Source organism: Aquarana catesbeiana, linkage group LG07 (genome assembly GCF_042186555.1).
Source record: "Aquarana catesbeiana isolate 2022-GZ linkage group LG07, ASM4218655v1, whole genome shotgun sequence".
In the NCBI taxonomy this organism is placed as follows: Eukaryota; Metazoa; Chordata; class Amphibia; order Anura; family Ranidae; genus Aquarana; species Aquarana catesbeiana.
The window spans coordinates 115,138,311-115,152,030 of NC_133330.1; positions in this window are offsets into that span (position 1 = coordinate 115,138,311).

Sequence of the window (13,720 nt, forward strand, 5' to 3'; positions counted from 1 at the left end):
ATGGCCGCCCCCTCACCTCTCATCGCCCGGGAACAAATGGCGACCGCCTCGGGCACCGGGGGGGGGACCGATCGGACCCCCCACCCACGGAAGGCAAATCACGTATATGTACGTGATTTTGCCTGTCCGTGCCACCTTGCCGACGTACATCGGCGTGAGGCGGTCGTCAAGTGGTTAAACACCTAGAAGAAAAGAGGTTTAACCTTTAACTACATAGAGGGTTCTTTACTGTAAGAGCAGCAAGGATGTGGAATTCCCTTCCACAGGCAGTGGTCTCAGCAGGGAGCATCGATAGTTTCCAGAGACTATTAGATAAGCACCTGAACGACCGTAACATACAGGGATATACAATGTAATACTGACATAATCACACACATAGGTTGGACTTGTGTCTTTTTTCAACCTCACCTACTATGTAACCTTTAATATCATGGTTCGCCCCTACAGTCTGTAAAAACAGGTTCAAGAACCAGAGCAAAAAGAAGAGGCGAAAGAGGGCACCTCTGCCTTGTGCCGTTTCTGATGGGGAACCTAGAAGAGAAAAGGCCATTTACCTTAACCTGGGTGCCAAATACAAGGCCATTATCCATGTCAACATGTTCGATCCCAACCCTAGGGCTTCCAAGACCGCCTTAACATAGGTCCAGTCCACACGATCAAACACTTTTTCTGCGTCCGTCAATAGGATCGGATATGGCATGGTGCCCTGACTTCTGCGAGCCTAATGGATAAGCTGAATAGCCCTAAGAGAATTATCTCTTGCCTCTCGGCCAACAATAAATCCTGTCTGGTCCAGATGAATAAGATTGCTAAGATTTATACATATATATATATATATATATATATATATATATATATATATATATATATATAATATGCGGCAAAATGGGGCGGTGGCTTTGTGATAACGTAGGATCCTTACCGTCCTTTGGGAGAACTGTAATATGGGCCAGTAGGGCCTTCAAAAGAATCTGACTGCCACCTGCTACAGAGTTAAAATAACTACACATTGGGCATATTAAAAGCGGTAGGAAGGTAACATAATATACCTTGGTGAATCCATCCAGGCCAGGGCTCTTTCCGCCAGGCAAGGATTTCACTACAGATTCAATTTCAAGTGGAGTAATAGGGGATTCCAGTGTGGAGCTCTGTTCCTCATTCAAGGGAGGAAGGCCTGCTGAGGCCAAATATTCACGTATGCTAGACAGCTTGGCTGAATGCACATTAGAAGATAGCCGAGAGTTCAGCATAGTAGTCACGGAACACCAGGGCGATTTTGGAGGCGTGAACAACCACATCTCCGGCGGGATAACGAAACTTATGAATGTGCCCCTGAGCACGTCTTTTTCAGAGGGCCCTAGCCAGCATCCGACCACACTTGTTCCCATGCTCATAAAATTTATGAGACAGGTAACGTTGATGTCTATTGACTCGGTGGTCCAGTAAGCGGGCGAAGAGCTCCTAAAGTTCAGTTTTTTTAGCGCCTCAGGGTTCCCATGACTCCTATGCCAAAGTTGTGCCTGTTGAAGGGCGAAAAGGACCCTCTGAAAGTGTGCCTGGTGGGCCTTCTTAAGTTTAGCGCCCAGGGAAATCAATTCTCCCAGACTATCCTTTCACCAAAGTCTTCTGTAGTATTTTTCCTAAAATAGTGGGTGAGAACTTCTGTAACGTTTGAGACCACTACAGTGTCATCGATTGAGCCGCCAGGACCAGGCCCTGTGGGTACCCTCCGGTAAGGTAAGAGTAACAGAGACCGAAGCATGGTTCAAAATAGTAATGCTTTCAATGGATGCTGACTGAAGTAACTCGAGGGCAAAATGGTCCACGTACATAATGGACCTGAGGATAGTAACTGTAACCTTGTTTTTTTCTGTTTAGGTGTTAAAGAGGAAGTAAACCCTGATGGGTTTACTTCCTTTCTTTTACCCTGCAAAGTAAAAGCATAATGTGCTAGTATGCATTGCATACTAGCACATTATGTGACACCTGCAAACAAAGCCCGCGTCATCCCTGCTGCAGGCCGCACTAGTGTTTGCCCCTCTTCCTTCTAGGGCCGAGGACTCCGGCTCTGTGACTGGCCGGAGCCGCGTGACCTCACTCCTGCGCATGCGCGTGGGATCCGCCAGTCAAGGCACTCGCTCATGAAAAAAGATGCACGTTTAGGAGATATTTACAGTACCTTTAGGTAAGCTTTATTATAGGCTTACCTATAGGTACAACTTGCAAACAGAAGTTTACAACCTTTAACCACTTGACAACTGGGCACCTAAATCCCCTTCCTAAACAGACCAATTTTCAGCTTTCGGTGCTCTCACACTTTGAATGAAAATTACTCAATCATGCAACACTGTACCCATATGAAATTTTTGTCCTTTATTTCACACAAATAGAGCTTTCTTTTGGTGGTATTTGATCACCTCTGGGTTTTTTATTTTCTGTGATATAAATGAAAAAAAAATTGTGTAAAAAAAAAAAAAAATGCATTTTTCTTCATTTGTATTATAAAATTTTGCAAATAAGTAATTTTTCTTCATAAATTTGGGCCAAAATTTATACTGCTACATCTCTTTGGTAAAAATAACCCAAATTAGTGGATAGTTTTTAGTCTGTGTGAAAGTTATAGCGTCTACAAGCTATGGTGCCAATCACTGAAAATTGATCACACCTGATGTACTGAGGCCTATCTCATTTCTTGAGACCCTTAGGCTCGGTTCACACAGGGACGACTTGTCAGGCGACCTAGTCGCCTGACAAGTCGCCTCCCGTTCTGTGCTATGGAACCGTTCTAAGGGGAGCAACGCAAGTCGCTCTGACTTAGAAAAAGGTTCCTGTACGACTTTGGGGGCGACTTGCATAGACTTCTATACAGAAGTCGTTTTGCAAGTCGCCCGGGCAGTCGTGTGCAGGTCGCCTCGGTGAGGCGACCTGCAAGTCGTGCCGCCTCTGGTGTGAACCGAGGCTTACAAGCCAGGAAAGTACAAATACCCACAAAATGACCCCTTTTTGGAAAGTAGACATTCCAAGTTATTTAGTTGGAGGCGAGGCATGGTGAGTTTTTTGAAGTTGTCATTTTTTCCCACAATTCTTGGCAAAATTAAGATTTTTTTAATTTTTATTTTTTTTCACACCAAATTGTCATTATAACAGGTTATTTCTCTCACATGGCATGTACATTCCACAAATGACACCCCAAAATACATTCTGCTACTCCTCCTGAGCATGGCGATACCACATGTGAGACTTTTACAGAGCCTGGCCACATACAGAGGCCGAACATTGAAGTAGCACATTCAGGCGTTCTAGGAGCATAAATTGCATATCTAATCTCTCAACCGCCTACTACACTTTTGAAGGCCCTGGAGCACCAGGACAATGTAAAACGCCCACAAAGTGACCCCATTTTGGAAAGCAAACACCCCATCATATAATCTATGAGGCATAATGAGTCTTTTGAACGGTTCATTTTTTTCCAGAAGTTTTTGGAAAATGTGGGGAAAAAATGAAAACGCATTTTTTTTTTTTTTTTTACACAAAGTTGTCCATTTCTAAGATATTTCCAACACATAGCATGTACATAGCAAAAATGACACCCCAAGATATATTCTGCTACTCCTCCTGAGTATGGCGATACCACATGTGTGAGACTTTTATACAGCCTGGCCACATACAGAGACCCAACATTGAAGTAGCACATTCAGGCGTTCTAGGAGCATAAATTACACATCTAACTTCCTTACAATCTATCACATTTTTGAAGGCCCCTCATATTTCTAACACATAGCATGAACCAAGAATTACATGCTAAAATACATTCTGTTGAGCAAAGGAGAGCAAAGGGTAAACAAAAGATTACCTTGCTATGCAGTTGTCCACAGGAGGAGGAGAGCCCTGATCCAGGCAGAGACGTGGTCAGTGACAGTGAATGGAATTATCCAGGCAGCAGGCAGGAATATTGTCCATAGTCAGTACAGGCAGGGATACTGTCCATATACAGTCCAGGGTCAGTGCAAGTAGAGACATTGCCAGCAGTGCCAAAATATTGGTCCTGGTAGTAAGCAGTAAGCAGGAACATGGTCCAAGTAGCAATCCAGGAAAGAATGGGGACAGGGGTAGAGGCTTCTCCCACCCAAATCTCTTTGAAGCCTCCTAGTCTCCAGACCCTAATTTGGGAATGAGAAAACTAAAAAATTAGTTTTCTTCATCCAGAAAAACAATTCTGGAGCCCCTCACATATGTGAGACCCCTGTGTTATGAAGCCCACTACTCCAGTAGCAGAGTAAAAAAAACAGTCCAAGAGGCAGGCAAAAAATATGGTCAAACAGTCCAGGGTCAGTTCCAGAGCAGGCAAAGGTAGGTACAGTTTAGCGCTAGGCAGAAGCGTGGTCGTATATCAGGCCAGGGTCAGTTCCAGAGCAGGCAGAGGTAGGTACAGTTTAGCGTTAGGCAGAAGCGTGGTCGTTTAGCAAGCCAGGGTCAGTTCCGGAGAAGGCAGAGCTAGGTACAGTTTAGCATTAGGCAGAAGCATGGTCGTTTAGCAGGCCAGGTCAGTTTCGGAGAAGGCAGTACGTACAGTGGCATAAAGGGGTGTGGTGGTAAATGACAATTACATTTACCATACTTCCCTAATAATGTAGAGAAGTATGGTAACGGCGGAAACATTCATCAATACAAAGGCCTGGTTGGGAAGGACAATAATACACGGTGTGTCTTTTCTAGCTCCTCCTCTGGAGCACACCCGGCATTTCTTCTGACGTTTCTGGCCTGTTTCATTGTGAGGGAGTTTTTCAGAAAAGTGGCGTTCGTGGAGTCTGCTCACTGAATCCGAGCGATTGCTTTCTGGTGCACCTTCAGGGTACAAAAGGGTGGAGATAATTTCTTCTTGTTATTGAAGATAAGATACAGGGCTCTCTGTTGATTTACGGTAAATAATAAAACTATTGTAAATGGCCAAACTGAAAAGATATATGGAGACTTTTTTATACCAAAAGCGGCTTTTTCTTGTGGGAAGGTAGGGTTCGATCATCTGATCATTGAAATCGACTCCCCCCATGAACAAATTATAATCATGGACACATTTCGGTTTCTGGATTGGGCCATTTCGTCTGGGGATTTCCACGTAGGTGTCGTTGTGAGCATGTGGACGTTTCGTCTGTCCCTCCACCTGAGAGCCAATATCTCTTCATTCTGCAAAGACGCCGTCTCCCCTTGTCGTAGTCTTTCAGTAATGAGCCTTTGCGGGAAGCCCTTCCTATTGGCTCGCACTGTACCACACGCTGGAGTGTCCTTGCGGTAAAGATTGCGGAAGTATAGGACTATAATTCATTTTTTTTGTGAGTCCCATATTGAGTGTTAGCCCTAAAATTAATTTAAATTCCTCCACTGTCAATGCTCTCAACTCATAGGGATGTGCATAACTTACATAGTTACATAGTTACATAGTTAGTAAGGTTGAATAAAGACACCAGTCCATCCAGTTCAACCTGAGTGAGTGTGGGTGTCTACAATTATCCCTAACCCTGTACATCCCACACTCACATCATTCCCTACTCTCAATCCAAGGTCCCCATTCATATACTAGGGCCAATTTTTGGACAGAAGCCAATTAATCTACCAGCATGCTTTTGGAATGTGGGAGGAAACCGGAGTACCCGGAGGAAACCCACGCAGGCACAGGGAGAACATGCAAACTCCAGGCAGGTAGTGTCGTGGTTGGGATTCGAACCAGCAACCCTTTTTACTGCTAGGCGAGAGTGCTAACCACTTCACCACTGTGCCGCCCTGAACCAGGGTTGCTTGTTATAAATTGTTGTGCATAGAGGTGGCTCTGGGCCACGATGGAGGACAATAGGTCTTGGGTAAAAATTAAATTAAAAAAATCAATAGGGGCAAAATTCTCTGTGTTTACCTGAACACCTGGCTGGGCGATGAAAGGGGGGACGTTTGCTACTCCTGAATTAGGGGGAAGCCACAGAGGGTTTTCAAGGGCACAGGGAAGGCCGGCATGGGTCCTAACGCTTTGGGGGCGAGATGACACCCCACTAGTTCTTGGCCTTTGCTGCATTGGTACTTCATTTCTTCTGGATGGCACTGTGCTACTGGTGGAAGCAACTGAGCTGCTAGTTGATGCCACTGCATTTCTGGTGGATGGCACTGAGCTGCTGGTTGATTCCACAGCACTACTTGTGGTAGCCTGCTGCTCCATTCCAGAGCGCCTTCGTTTCACAGGCACACTTTGCTCTTCCTCCAATTCTGTATCAGGCCCACTACTTACAACAGGTTCATATTCTGAACCAGAATCAGATGCATATTCCGAGAGCTCCCCGCTGCTCTCGTCATTTAAGCTAAGCTGTTGGTATGCCTCCTACTGGTGACTGTGGTGACAAACTGCTGTGGTAGGGACACTTGGACAGATATGGCTGCACTGATGGGTGCTGATGAGGCTGGTCTAATGAGGCTGCACTGCTGGGTACTGAGGAGGGTGCACTGCTGGGTACTGATAAGGTTTCACTGATGTACACTAATGCACCACATTTAGGATGCACTGATTATCTGGCACTGATGTGCACTAAGGTAGCACTGATGGGCGCTGATGAGGATCCACTGTTATGGTCGCACTGATGAGCACTCATTTATGGGCACTGATGTGCACTATTGGGTACTGTAGTGGCACCGATGAGCGCTGTAGTGGTGCAGATGAGCACTCTAGTGATGCTGATGTGGTACTGATGAGCACTGTAGTGGCACTGGTGTGGCACTGACGGAGCACTGATGTGGCACCGATGGGCACTGTAGTGGCACTGGTGGCAGATGAGCACTGTAGTGGCACTGGTGTGGCACAGATGGGCACTGAAGTGGCACTGATGGCACCGATGTGGTACTGGTGGCACAGATGGGCACTGATGTGCACTATAGTGGCACTGATAGCACAGATAGCACAGATGAGCACTGTAGTGGCACTGATGGACACTTTAGTGGCACTGATGGGTAGTGTAGTGGCACTGGTGGCACAGATGGGTACTGTAGTGGCACTTATGGGAATTGTAGTGGCACTTGTGACACTGTAGGGCACAATTTAGCACTGTAGTGGCACTGCTGGGCACTGTAGTACTTTTCACTCACTCTTTCAGGCGTTTTTTCACTCGATCTCTCTTCTCTCCTCTCACTCTGTATCGGTGTGAGGAGAGAAGAGAGCTGGGACCTTTGCATGACCCCAGTTTGTTGACATGATCGCTCCCTCATTGGAGGGAGTGATCACGTGGTAAAGGGCTGCTGTCATTGGCCCTTTACCACGATCCGTGTTGCACCGGGTCCCGTGAACACTATCGTGCATGCGCCCCACCGGGCATGTGGGGAGCGAGAGTTCCGGAGGATGTCCGACGGAGGTCCACCCAGAACAAGCCGACCGCGCTGCAGCCGTCTTTCGGCTATGGCCCGGTCGGCATGTGGTTAATGATGGTTTTCGTTAATAAAAATCAAATTGGAAGGTTGTTAAAGGGAAGCATGCTGGTAGACCAAAGAAGACATCAAACCATCAAGATGGAACACTTAAAGCAATATGCCTTGAAAACAGAAAATGCACAACAAAATAAATTATATATATTGTGGTAGTGCCAAGAACTTTATGGAAAAAGACACTCTGCCCACATCCCTGATTTAGGTACAATATGGGACTTTATAAGGCAGAGAGTCTTAGAACAGTAGAATTGTATCAAAAATGATAAATTTATTAGAATAAGTTAAAATATGGTGAAATTGAATAGAAAATTTGATGCATATATACAACATTTAGGTGATGGTAACAGAGAAAATTGCAACGATACAATAAACACCACTAAACTCTGTCCTGATAATCAGGCTTGGACAAAAAAGCCCAACACGTTTCAAGGTTGAAAATGATGAAACCTCTTCTTCAGGGGCTAGCGGTGAAGTGAATTGTTATCTGAAAATTTTTTGGCAAAGAAGACAGCAGTAAACAGTCAAAATACATTGTACATATATAGGTTGCACGTAAATACAGTTAAGTGATCACGAATAGTAGTGATCACACATATTTCAAAAAATAATAAAGTACATTCTAACTGTATAATTCCTGAAGAATCACCAAATAGCATCCAATTTGAAGAATATGGGGATATAGTTCGCTGCCAAGGATCAGATCGGTGGAAAGAGCCCTCCACAAAGAGAGCTGTGTGGAATCAGGATCAGGGCTGGACACAAAGGACATCCTGCGACCAAAAATGGGGAGTCACAAACTTAACACACCCCTTATTTGTCCAGCATCTACAGAGGGAAGGGGATAATGTAGCAGACAGAGACAAGGAAGAGAGAAAAAAAAAAATATATAAAGAAAAACTTAGTGTTGTAATGAAAGAAAGGGTATACTGGACATACTCAATACTAGCATGAGCAGAGATTGAAATATATTGGTCTGTCCACACAAACCTTGTCAGTAGGCAAAAAATAAATTATTGCAGGTGGACGTTTGTAAGAAGGGTGGAGAGTACTCAGAAGGCTATCTAGGGCCAACAGGTAGAGGCCCCAAGCAGTCTAGAAAGAAACAATAATATATGATTAATTACAATCATATAAAGACTTGCAGTACCGTAGAAGATAATATGGAGTTATAAATATAAATCCAGCACAGAAAGAGTCAAAGAGCCCACAGATCCACCAATATTAATGTGGAGTCTGATAATTATCATGGATAGTCTATCAGCAGAAGAAAATAGGCTTTACCTTTGGGAGTACACTTAACCACGATCCACTCAAAGCTGTGTATATATATATATATATATATATATATATATATATATATATATATATATATATATATATATATATATGCTCTCTTTTTAAAGTCTCTCTCTCCCTAAATAGCATGAAAAATCAACCTTACCCCACACGAGTAAACTGACACAAGACTTAATTTCATATATCCAGGAAGCCTCACTACCAATCATTCTGACGCGGAGGAATTAGATTCCGTCCTGTCCGAAGCTGAATTTCAACTTGCCATAAAAAGCCTTAAGAACGGTAAGAGCCCAGGTCCCGACGGATTCATCCCAAAACGTTTCCGCTCATGCTGGTTCCCCTCCTGGCAAAAGCATTTAATGCCATAGACGGGACCCTCACCCCCTCTCCTACCCTACTCCAAGCCCAAATAGTAGTTATCCCAAAGCCTGGTAAGGACCCCTCTTTATGCTCCAATTATAGACCAATATCCCTCCTAAATATAGATTTAAAACTATTCTCCCAAATTTTAGCAAATCGCCTTTCACCCCATTACCCAAGACAATACATAGAGACCAGGTAGGTTTTGTCCCAGGACGCAAAGCCAGGGACAACACCACCAAGACCATGCACCTTATAGCTTACGCTCAATGCAACCACATACCGACCTGCCTTCTCTCCTGTGATGCAGAGAAGGCCTTTGACGGTCAGCTGGCCCTTTCTCCAAACCACCCTCTCCCAGATAGGAATAGGTGCAAACATGCTTTCACGTATTATGTCCCTGTACTCCAAACCTTCTGCCACAATTTTAGTAAACGGAACCCAATCAGAAAAGCTTACCATCACCAACGGCACCAGGCAGGGCTGCCCCCTCTCTCCGCTCCTGTTCGCCCTGGTAATTGAACAACTAGGCCAAGCCATCAGAACAAACCCAAACATCCATGGTATACAAACCCCCTCCGCTATGTGCAGATGACCTTTTCCTTTATGTTACTCAACCCCATATCAGCATTCCATCCATACTCACAGAGATCCACCGGTTTGGCAGTTTCAGCAATTATAAGCTGAACATCTCCAAAACGGAAGCACTGAACCTCTCTTTGACACAATCTACCCATTCCTCCCTAAAAAACTTTTTCTCCTTTCAATGGCAAATGAAATCCATGGTTTGTAGCAAGAGAAATACAAATAAGCCGCCCCTAAATCCCTCTTAATCCACTGTGCCAAAGAAAAGTGTAAAGCTGTATAAAAGATGTGTAAATTAATACAAAATGTGTGTACATACAGCACTTTATTCATTTTTTCACATATGGAGCTGGCCTGATTGGAGATAAGGTTCATTACATGCAACCCAGGTGTGGTTCAATTGCTATTTTGCTGAACACGAGAGTGGGAGGCTATACAATCTGGTGAGTTCGCTCTTCAGAGGGAGTGGTGTCACTATCACGGTGGTGTGGTGGAAGAGTAGAAAATTTATCATCACACAAGAAGATTGAAAAACAACTGTTGAGCTTGATCATTCAATTCAAGTAATTTATTATCTATAGTGACACATTTCACTGGGTGTTGAAAATTTTTTTTTTCATCATAAAAATATTTTTTTTTCATGATACTATTATTTTTATGTATAATTAGAGGGTCATAGGCATCATGCTGCTCTTACTCATTATTTTATAAAATTTATATTAGCGCCACTATCTCTATCTGTACACATGTGAGAGGTATAGTTTTGGGATTCTGATCAAATGAAATCCATGTCATACCTTGGAACAGCTATCTCAACACATACAACAGATAGATATGCTCTAAACTTTAGCCCATTACTCACAAAACTTAGACGCCTCACGGAAAGCAGAATGGACCTACCAGCGTCATGGTTTGGTCACATGAACATACTAAAAATGGACATACTCCCCAAACTATTGTATTTATTTCAAACCTTACCGATTGCTCTTCCATCCGCTTTCTTCCGTACTCTTCGCTCCATGGCCATCAGATTTGTATGGAAGGGTAACCACCCAAGACTGAAACATAAGCTCTTATGCTCCCCCACTTCTAAAGGCGTTACAGGCCTTCCAGATTTTGAACTCTATCACATATCAGCAGTGGTATCCCGAGTTCTGCAGTGGTTCCCTGATCAAAGCCTCCACCCTGGTGGAACAAGATTTGTCATCAGTCGACCTCCGAGCACTCCTCTGGGGTCACGACCGGACTTACAAATCTCTTCCAATGCCGTCCTCCCTCACTAAGGATGCCTTGGTAATCTGGTACCGAAGAGAGGAGTGTTACTCGTTATCCACTGAACCGAGCCCACTCACCCCACTATTTGACAACCCAGCCCTCACAGAAGGCAGGTCAACCCAAACCATAGACAATTACAACAGAACCTCCTGGCCTACAGTACAACAATTTGTCCACGACACACTGGGTACCTATGTGACGAACCACACCATTACAGCCTCCAATATAACGTGGCTTACTCATCTACATTTGTCCTCCTACTGTAAGAAACTTCACGACTCCAAACACATCCATAGACCCCTGACTAGCTTTGAACAATTATGCACACTCTCAGAAACCCCCAGGCACACCCTATCACTGATCTACAAAATACTAGACCATACTCATGGCACTCTACCCAAATACACGAAAGCTTAGTGAGAGGAGCTTGGGAGAGACATATCAGAGGCAGAATGGAGTAAAGCCTTCCTCTTTACCCACAAATCATCTATCTCGAGCTACACTCAGGAAAAAACTACAAGCTGGTTTCTAGATGGTATCATGTGCCAACCAACCTCAGGATCATGTTCCCATCGGTCACCTGTTGGAGCTGTAATTTGGCAAAAGGTACGTACAACCACATCTGGTGGGAATGTGAGGAGATGTGTTTTGGGCACAAATCTTCAAAATTTATACTGAAATACTGTATACAACAAACCAATCATTCCCTCCCCTTCCATTGCCCTCTTTTTTATACTACCTGGCACTGTTAAATTTCAAAAGCACAACCTCCTGAAATTTTTCCTCAGTGCGTGTCGACAACTAAGACCCTGGAAAACTGTCTCCTCCCCATCCCTTATAGAATGGGTGAATGAAATAAATGACATCATGCCGATGGAGGAGATGCAAGCCAAATCCCTAGATAAACAGGCAAAATTTTCCTTTATCTGGAGACATTACTCTACAACATATAAACTGAAACAGACTCTCAACGGCGAGTACCCCTTGAGACACTAACCAACCCCAAAATTGAATTCACACTCCCTGGACTCGCAACACCTCAGTAGAATGAGGCTCGCTGTCTCCCTATCCCCTCCTACCCTAAATAAAAAAATTGCGCTGCGCTTAGGTGTGCGTCCTATGTGTATGCGTACAACAGTGATACCATATACTATAAAATTAATATATAAAAAAATTATCTATCATTCCTCCTAAAGTGCAACGTGCAAATAATTTAGGTTATCTCAACCTATAATAAACTCTGCATACATAAATAAACCAATTCATCAGAGAAGTGCAATAACACCTATTCATCAATAACCCTGCATGAGATCAACAAATGGAAAATAAAAAAAAGTGCAGTCTTAGCAATACTCTATACAAAGTGTCACATGCAAAACTCAAATACATCCATATGTGTGACAGGTGATATTTAAATAAACAACGTAATCCTTATTAGTGAAAAAATCCTCCAACAAAGCTTCCTATAACAGTGTTCAGAAAAAAGTTCCAAAGGAAGTTTTGTGCATAAAGTGTTCAAAAAATAAATATCCAGTTGATCCAACGTGCTGAGTCAAAGTGCCATAAACATGCCGTGATGTGCCTCAGTGACCCCCAAAGTGGTTGCGCTCACCTTAGAGCGTGTGACACAGTGTTCAGCTGCGTCAAAACACGCTGTGGAGCCACCCCTGGGCTCAGTGTGGTTAATGACAATGACTTCCAATCAGGCTCTCTATGGCTCATAGCTGAGCTGTTCACTACCCAGGATAGAGGGGGACGGCAGTGTGGAAAATGCCTGTACAGGTGTTAGCTTGCGGTGCGCAACTAAGGATATGTGGCTGAGACGGTAAGCCATGATGAGGAAAGACAAGGGCTGGACAGACCCACAATGGTTGCAAGAACTCCCACTGATAGAAGTAACTACTCCACTCAGTATATGGTCGGCCAGCAAAAACAAGGTAAGACTTGTAACTTACTGTCACATCTGAGAGTATGTGTAGCTCAGTGGGTCCCAGCCTTTTTTTTTTTCCTTCAACTAATCTTCCCCCCTTCCTCTTTTGCTTCTATCTCTTCCCAATATATCTATTTCCGGCTATGAATAGCCATACTAAGAAATCATGTGTATTCAGGCTCCCAAATATAAGCACTTAAAACAGTCATGGGACCTGAAAGTACGCCTACACCTTTGCACAGACAAACCCCCAATGCTCTGCTCAGACACATTGATTTCCTCAGCTTCTAGGCGCAGCAGGCTCCCATAGGGGCGCCCAGGCTGATAGAAATTGAACTTACACAAATGTTAGTACGATATTTGAAATTTTACCTCAATGATGCATCCTCAGGTTACCTATATAAATACATAGAATGCACTGTATTTTCTGTATAATTCATATTTGTTATACCAGAATGCCTTTTGTCAGGCACCTGGTCCTGTTCATGTTTCTTTATGTTTAAACTTGTGTTGAAAACAATAAAAATTTATTGAACCTAAATAGCATGAAAAAATGACATACATTTCAGTCATTTAAAACGCTCATCTCATGTATGATTCTTCGGGATAGGGTTCCCTTCCCTGCACCTCCAGCTCCAGTACAACAATGGCAGCAGGGCACTCTGGAAGAAATGGAGAAAGTTCTGAATCAGCTTTGGAGTTAGAAGGGAAACTCAAGGAAGAAAACGTTACCATGGTGCAAAGATTTTTGTTTTCATCCAATGAAACAGAACTGCTTAAGGCAGTTTATGACACTGAAATTGGAGGAAGAAGAAAATA